The sequence below is a fragment of the Cricetulus griseus genome, chromosome 3 (assembly GCF_003668045.3).
Source record: "Cricetulus griseus strain 17A/GY chromosome 3, alternate assembly CriGri-PICRH-1.0, whole genome shotgun sequence".
In the NCBI taxonomy this organism is placed as follows: Eukaryota; Metazoa; Chordata; class Mammalia; order Rodentia; family Cricetidae; genus Cricetulus; species Cricetulus griseus.
Genome location: NC_048596.1, coordinates 254,728,636 through 254,737,591, shown reverse-complemented (window position 1 = coordinate 254,737,591; position 8,956 = coordinate 254,728,636).

Sequence of the window (8,956 nt, the reverse complement as noted above, 5' to 3'; positions counted from 1 at the left end):
AAATTGTTCACACCCCACAGATGGTGAGAATATCTAATTGTCTTTTGATTGCTTTGTAACTCACCCTAATGTATGTTCATGATGGAATTGTTAATGTTTGTAATCTTGCTATATGTGTTATGCAAATGTTATTAGAAACTAGAAGTCAGAGTTCATTCTGACAGGAATGTAATGTGCAGTTTACAAGCCTTAGAATAAAAGTATGTTTTAGGGAGCAAACTTTAATAAGGTCCGTATCAGAGGCATTGCCACAGAGATTTTAAAAAGGCCATTTTTAACCTTTAAATGTCTTAATCCACAGGAGAAGGTTTGCAGCCACGAGAGCTAAGATGCTATTCTCCTGGAGGTTTCTTGCTGATTCAGAATGCTTGGAGCAGGACCATGGCCTATCCCCCACTAACCTTAATTGTTTTACAGAGACTGGTTCCAGCCAAAGACGGGTACGGTTTTCCTTGCCTTCAGGGAATTCCTAAGACAGAACACACACGATGGTGTTAGACCCCCGGAAAACTCAGGTATCCAGGGTCCCAGGCCACGTTAGCGGTCACCCCAATCACCAAGCGGATTCAAGTGCTTGATGCAAACTGCATGAGGCTTTATTGTAATTTAACGAGCTAACCCCATGTTAGCTCGGGTCTTTCACCCACCTGCCATGGCAGATGGCTCACAAAAGACAGCTCCTAGGGCCTCCCAAGAGATCTTATAGGACAGCGTAAGGGGAGTGTCTAGGGGTACACACAGGCTCACGACTGGTGTGCCTCCAGGCTTGGAGGGCTTGCCCTGTGTTGATTGGTCAACTGATTGATATGGCCCATAGGTCCTCCCAGGGTGGTTGCTATGCTTTGTGCGTCATTGCTGTGGGCTTGTCCGTAAAGCACACACAGGGTCGTAAAGCATAGCTCCATCAGCTAACTTCTGATTGGTTCCTTGTCACGAGGCAGGCATCTGACTTTCTAGTGTCTAGGACAAGGTCATAGAAGCATGTGTTCAGTCGTTATGGCTGCCAAAAGGGAAGCTGGTCCCTTTATTCCCCCATTTTCTTTTTTTGAAATTCCAATCATGGAATTTCTGTCTCTCTAGCGCCCCCATCAGGGAGTGATAGATATTGACATCCCCATGCAAGGGAGTCCCTCCTGGCTTAGCATTTTAACCAGGGAAAATGGGTGGTGAATTCTTTCCCAAACTACTTCCTGCTGACTTTGGAGCGAAGTTAGGGACCCCAGAAGGTTGAAATGCTAGTCAAAAGCAAAAAAGGAATTTAGGCAATGGGGAATCCATCAGGGGCTTTTGGCAGATTTTGTTGCAGAGACAGGGGGTGTCCACATCAGCTGGACTGGTTCACATCCACAGCAAGTCCAGGGTTCGCAGTCTACTTAGAGCAGCCTGTAGTCAGCAACTGATACTCAGATGTCTGCCAGAAGCAGAAATCTGTTTAAGACATGTTTAAACTAGGAACAGAAGTTAAAACTTATTTATTGAAGCCCACAGTGCAGAAAAAGCAGATATCTGGATATCTGTTCAAACAGCAGGAACATATTTATAACTTTGAGTCCTAACAGTAACGACAGATTTGGGCTAGAAGCATGTCCACTTTTCTTCTGTCCAGAGAGCCAGGTATGGATTGGACAGGGGCGCCTTTGGCCTGATGAAAAGCCCTTTAAGTTTATGTTTAGATGACAGCCAAAATAAACCTAAAAACCTTGAACTTGTACCTGAACAGTAGATAGTCATTACTTTATCAGCTAACATACTGACTAGTCTATAGTGGATCTGACTGTCTAATGCTGCCAAGTTGACAACCATTAATATTTCAGAGATCTGAGAAGGGTATATTTTATATGAATCTACTAAAAAGTGACAGAAGCCAGTCCATATACAGTTAGCCACACCCAAGTTTCTCCATTACTACTGGAGGCAGGTGTCTCAAAGACCAGCAATCTTTGCCAGGCCTATAAGGTGAGAGGTTTTTTCTCTCTGTGGAAGAGGGACATAGAAAAGACTGACCTTGTTTTGTCTAGGCAAAGGGGGTGCAATCAATTTTCCAGTGTCCAGCAGCTTTGTCCACAGTCTCGGCTAGGTCCTGGCAGGCGGCAGGTATCACATCTGAGCATCTTGCTCACTGGTCCAGGTGCAGGAACTGAGGTGCCTCATAATCTTCTTTGGAGACTTTGGGCCACTGTCAGGATCTGGCAGTCTGTCTGACATTATAAACTTTAAAGATAACAATTTAAATGCCATATTCTGAAAGTCTCTGAAGCATTAGAGGTCTGTTTGTTTTAGTTACTTGCCTTAAGCATACAAGAAGCATACAGGTGGCTAGGTAAGGTCTTATTTCTGTAATTAATTTCCAGCCTGACTGTCACTGGTTTTAACTTAGTAAAATGTTTGAGACTTAGCACAGCTGAACTTAAAACTGCATAGAGCTACCTTATATTCCTTAAACAGTAGCTACATGTACATATTTTAGCTGCTTGCTCAAATGAGACAGGGTTTTTCTGTGGCTTTGGAGCCTGTCCTGGAATTCGATCTGTGACCAGACAGGCCTTCAACTCATAAAGATCCATCTGCCTCTGCCTCCCGAGTGCTAGAATTAAAGGCGTGTGCCACCAATGCTCTAAACTTAAAGGTGTGTGCTACCAACGCCCTAAACTTAACTTCTGAAAACATAAACTGTAACATCTTATAATAGATTAGCAGCTTTCATAAAACAAGAACTTTACATTGTCAGACTTTGCTTAAAAATAAATCTAAATTGAAGTTCTTTAAGTACAAACATTAATAAAAACAAACATTAAAAAACTGGTTTTAAAAAGAAATTTAAATTCTCTTAATGCCTTTCTGTAATATATAGAAGCATTAACATTTTAAATCTTAACTGAAAAACTTGTTTCTAAGATGGCGCCTCTGATTTCCACGCGGTCACCTTTAGTCAAGATGGCGGTTTAAGTATCCTTTTTTCAGCTTCAGCAAAATGGCGACCAGTCAGCCATGTGACCAGTTTGCCATGTGGCTGGCTACAAAATGGCCGTAGCTTGTACCCTTTGCTTAACATGCTTTTAACAGAACTTAGGTTATACCAGGAAATAGAACATTTTAAAACAAGTATACATAAATTACTTGAGAAATAAACAGGACTTTTTAAACAGAATTAGCTTAATATGGTTAAAATTTTAACTTATATTATCATTTTTAAAATTTATTATTTGTAGACATGAGAAACCATAGCAAACAGTTTACACTTTTTTTTCTTTTAACAACCTCTTTTCTGACCTTCTACAACTTGCTTTAACTCTCTATAACCTTTTTATATATTTTTAGTTTATTCCTCTGACTTTCTTAGACATTCTTAGACAAATTTCCTTTTTTTCTTTTCCTCTTTATTACTTAAGTATCCTACATTTTTCCTCATTTCTCAGTCAACATAAAATTTTTTTATCAAAGTCCCTTTTACAGTTCTTAATAACTTTAAGGCCGTTTTTTTTTTAGAAGTCCGGATCAGGCCAGATAAGTTCATACGATCCAGCTCCATGTGCTCAAGGCAGAGAGACCTGGGGTGGGGGTGCTGCTGGTAATCCCAGATCCTCAGCCAATGTAGGGGTGGGAAAAAGACCCCTGTGGCCCCCCTGCATGCCTTGTGTGTGGAGCACAGAGAAGGCCGGGCAGCCAGGCAGATGGTGGCCTTGCAGCCATGTTCCCTCAGAAGAGGGAAACAACCGCAGCAGGCAGTACGGCAGCTGGGGCAGAAACAGCCCCACTTGGCATGCCTCACAGACCCGCAGGTGGGGATAGAAAGGGAGTGACGTGGTGGATCCTGAATTGAAAAACAACGATGATAACACAGAATAGACAGGAAAGAACAGATGCCAACCCAATCCCCCAGCACCGCTTATAAGGCAATGGCGCTTATAAGGCAATGGCACCGGGAAGACGGGTGGCAGAACCCGGCTAAATCACCGCTAACTGAGGAGGATCCAAGTCCTTGGCCTCCGTTCATACCTCCTGGGTGTCCTCAGAGCAGCAGTCTGTCCTCCGGGCGCATCTGCCGATCACAGTTGAGGTGGCGCCACGTGCTCAGAGCATCAAGAAAAGACCCCTGACCATGCATGCCATGTGCGTGGGCAGTAGGGACAGAAAGAGATGTTTAACATAGGCTAGGGTCCTATTCCGAATTTCAGATGGCTAGCCCCATGGAGATCAACTTGGTTCGAAACCAAGTCTCCCCTATAGATTTCGGAAGGCTGCCGCCCGAACCTCCCCCCTAAACAATTCTTGTAGGCCTACTCACAGATGTCGACAGAAATCCCAAAATAGGACCTCCACATCCACAAAATTAACAGAAATAGTAAAATGACACACAAGCAGGCGGGTAGGGCGTGGGCTGCAACAGATCAGATAACAGATAACAAACCTGTTGCTCAACTGTTCAGTCACCCAGCCCATTCCAATCCTCCAGGCTTAACAGACATTAGACAGGACAGATGTTAGACAGGACAAACTGCGCGGCAAAGAAATGGTGCCCCAAACCAAAATTACAAACAACCCTTGGCGGAACCAAGGGCTCCAGAAATACGTCTATTTCTGCGCACGTCTGCTTATCCTATGGTTCAATTCAAATAACCCTCTGACTTTCATCCAGGGTGGGACTTCAGGGTCTTGAAATACGTCTATTTCCCCCTGAAGTCCAAATTACAAATCACGAGTCCTGCGCAGGCTCAGATCAACAAAACAGCAAATTCAAGTGGCACCAAACCAGCAAAAACAAGCAAACATATAACATTGAACATAAAAGTTGCGAGCTCGAATCATCTTACCTCCAAGATCGAATCCACTCAGGTGAGGGGTGGTTGCAAATCCCAGATGAGCCCCCAAATGTTAGACCCCTGGAAAACTCAGGTATCCAGGGTCCCAGGCCACCTTAGTGGTCACCCCAATCACCAGGCTGATTCGAGAGCTTGATGCAAACTGCATGAGGCTTTATTGTAATTTAACGAGCTAACCCCATGTTAGCTCGGGTCTTTCACTCACCCGCCATGGCAGATGGCTCGCAAAAGACAGCTCCTAGGGCCTCCCAAGAGATCTTATAGGACAGCGTAAGGGGAGTGTCTAGGGGTACGCACAGGCTCACGATTGGTGTGCCTCCAGGCTTGGAGGGCTTGCCCTGTGTTGATTGGTCAACTGATTGATATGGCCCATAGGTCCTCCCAGGGTGGTTGCTATGCTTTGTGCGTCATTGCTGTGGGCTTGTCCGTAAAGCACACCCAGGGTCATAAAGCATAGCGCCACCAGCTAACTTCTGATTGGTTCCTTGTCACGAGGCAGGCATCTGACTTTCTAGTGTCTAGGACAAGGTCATAGAAGCATGTGTTCAGTCGTTATGGCTGCCAAAATGGAAGCTGGTCCCTTCAATGGAATGCGTGATTCCATGACGGCCACCTCTGGTAGGTTGAAGGGAACCCCCTAAGACAGGCACAGTCATCTGTCCCAGTGCAGAGGCACAGGTTTCTTTTTATTAATTTAAGAGAGAAGAATTGTGGGGGACCAAATATCCCTGTTATGGAATATTCTGGATTCCAGGCCCTGGCCGCCATAAACAGCAGTGGCACCAGGGAGCTCCAAGTCACCATTGTATTGTTAATTAACACTAGGATGTTACTGTTTACTGTAGCCAAAGGTGATATGCCTCCTAATTTGCATCTCTGTAGCTTAAGCCTTGAGTAGGCCCATACCTGGGCTGAAGACTCTGCCTGTTTGACCAAGAGTTGTTTAGGCAACAGAATCACTTGATGTTAGCTATATGCATTGTGATAAATGCTTCCTGAGGTTGTCCCTGCCCTTGGAGGACTATTTAAATGGACGTCTCAATAAACTGTGGCTGCTCGGTGTCAGCTGGGAGCCCTCCTGAGATGATATGGAGTTTCCTGTCTCATCATTAGCATTGTTGGGTAATTTATCTTCCCTAGTCCACACACCTCCACTCAGAATCGGACCCGGGACTGTACGGCTGGCTCCGTCCACAGTCCTGAAGACATCGGCCCAGAACAAAATCAAAAGCTCTGCTCTTTATTGCACAGAGGCATTTATTAGCATAGTGCATCTCTCAAATTGCTTATTTTAAAGACTAAGGTCTTTATCATCTTCAGGAAAATGCCATGCAGAACTATGTGGATCTGTTGTCTAGTCTCCAGTCTGAGTCCTTCATCTGAAGTCTTTAGCCAGGGGAAGTGTGGAGCCGATGTTCAGGAGCCTAAGGACATTGAGGTAACCTCTGAAGATGGCATCACGAAGATCATGTTCAGTCAGCCCACCAAAAATATGCCATAACATTGGAGGTGATGCTCCTGCCCTGGGCATGGGCACATTTTTCTTTTCTTTTATTTCTTTCACTTATTCAACTGTAGAATTTCAGCATTATTCCTATATTTTTGTAGAAGAAGATGAGAGCATTTTTCTTTACTCAGTGGAGTAGGGCATTGTTTAGAACTTGTGAATTTCCATGAGGTTCTACATATCTGGAAGGCAATGAAGCTTTTCTATGAATGAAAACACAAGTCAGTTAAAATCACTCAGATGGAAACCAGTGCTAGCATTTGGTTTCTATAACTTAGCAAATCTCACTAATCCCTGGCTGCTGGTACTCTAGGCTGTTTTTGGATTTTGTTATTGTAAACACAGATGTGATGACAGTTGTCTTAGTGATTATACCAGAATTATAGTCCAGTAGCAGTTTCTTCTGATACCTTCTCCTTAGGAGGTTCCAAAGTTTCCTGGTTAACCACTGAGGACATTCCCTGGGGTTTTATTGACTTCATAAACAAATACTGTATTGAACAAGGGATTCATGTTCAACCCTATTAAAAAATCCCACAGCTATGCTGACATCTATGATGGACACTTGTCTTCAATACAACTAGTGGCTAAAAATGCTAGTAGCTTCTCTGTCAGTAAATGGACCGTTACCATGTGAGTCTTAAATTTGTTCAAATGAATGTTTGCATGCTCACAGTGTGTAGATACTCTGCTAATAAACATTAAACATATACACATTTTACACACAGCAGCCCTCTGAGGTCATAATAGGTTTACAGATAGAAGAAAATGTCACAGGGAGGAAAAAGTACTGTCCCAAAACCTTTAATCAGTCCATTGCTAGAGCCTCAGCTCTTAACTGCATCCACCACTCCATCTCTAGAAATAAGCATTGTAATAACTGCTCTTTGTCAAGTTCATTTGTACCTGTTTACGGCAACTTAGCTGTGGCTGCTTCTCTGATAATACTCTTGAAGCTATGTTGTCTGATTATATTTTTTAAGTAAGTTTTCTTGGCCAACGTGTCTGAGGTGAAAAGAAAAGTGACATTAATGAGATTATTTTAGGTTTTTATTTATATGCTGCATATATCATATATTCTCACAAATGTGCATTAAAATAACTATGTCTTGTGATTGACAATTAAGTCTAAGTGTCTGTTTACTTATATCAGTGATTCTCTTCATATCTATTATTCATCAAAAAATACAAAAATAGATGCAAGTGTTGGCTTATACCTGAAATTCCAGCACTTGGATAGCTGAGGCAGAAAGACTGTCATGATCAAGGCCAGCCTATCTGGACTATAGGATAAGATCCTGTCTCACAATTTTTTAAAATGAACATACTTATAAAGCAACCAGTGTAGAATCAAGAATCCAGTGTAGAAACTGCAGTGAGGAGGAATAAATAACACACAAGAAATGAAACATAATGGCTCTTTTTTTTTTTTTTTTTTTTTTTTTTTTTGGTTTTTTTGAGACAGGGTTTCTCTGTGGCTTTTGGCGGCTGTCCTGGAACTAGCTCTTGTAGACCAGGCTGGTCTCGAACTCACAGAGATCTGCCTGCCTCTGCCTCCCGAGTGCTGGAATTAAAGGCATGTGACACCAATACCCGGCTCATAATGGCTCTTTAAAGCATGAGAGAGAGAGAGAGAGAGAGAGAGAGAGAGAGAGAGAGAGAGAGAGAGAGAGAGAGAGAGAACTCTGAGGAATGGGCAAGATAGCTCTTCAAGCAAAGGCATTTGTCACTGGGTATGATGGCCTAAGTTCAAAGCCTGGGGCCCACATGATGGAAAGGGAGAATCAACTTCAACATATTGTCCTCTGGCCTCCCCCCCCCCCCGCCCCCCCACACAGAGTGGTGTGGGGAAATGTAATCAATTTGAAATGGATGGAGATGTGAGCATAATGGCATGTGGGACTGATCCTAGTACTTCGGAAGTAGATAGGCTGGTAGAGGGTCAGCATTTGGTCATCTTTGGACATGTAGCAAATTGAAGTCCACCCTGAGCTACATGAGACCCTCCCTCACTAATGCCCCTCCACACATGGAAAAAAAAAAAGCCAGCTGGGTATGACGGCACATGCCTGTAATCCCGTCACTCTTCTGGGAAGTGACGCAAGAGAACTGCTTTAAGCTTGAGGCCAGGCTTTGTTACATAGAAATACTCTTTACTTTTTATTTAAAAGGAAAGATAAGGGCTGGAGAGGTGGCTCAGAGGTTAAGAGCACTGACTGCTCTTCCAAAGGCCCAGAGTTCAATTCCCGGCAACCACATGGTGGCTCACAACCACCTTGAATGAGATCTGGTGCCATCTGGTGGCATGCAGACGGAAGACTGTATACATAGTAAATAAACAAAATCTTAAAACAAACAAAACAAAAACAAAAAACCCTTAAAATAGTCTTTATAAAAGAACCTAAATAATAAGAATCTTTTTAAATAAAAGGAAAAATAAACCACAGACAAGTAAAAATTCTTACATGACACTCACTTGTAATCTGTGTCTATAAAGAAGTCTTACAATTCAAAAATAAGGCAAATAATTTAACTTTAAAAATAGTGGGAAACATGTTAGCAGTTACTTTACCAAAGATGCTATACACATGGCTATTAAGTATGCAAAAAGATTCTCAACATCATTAAT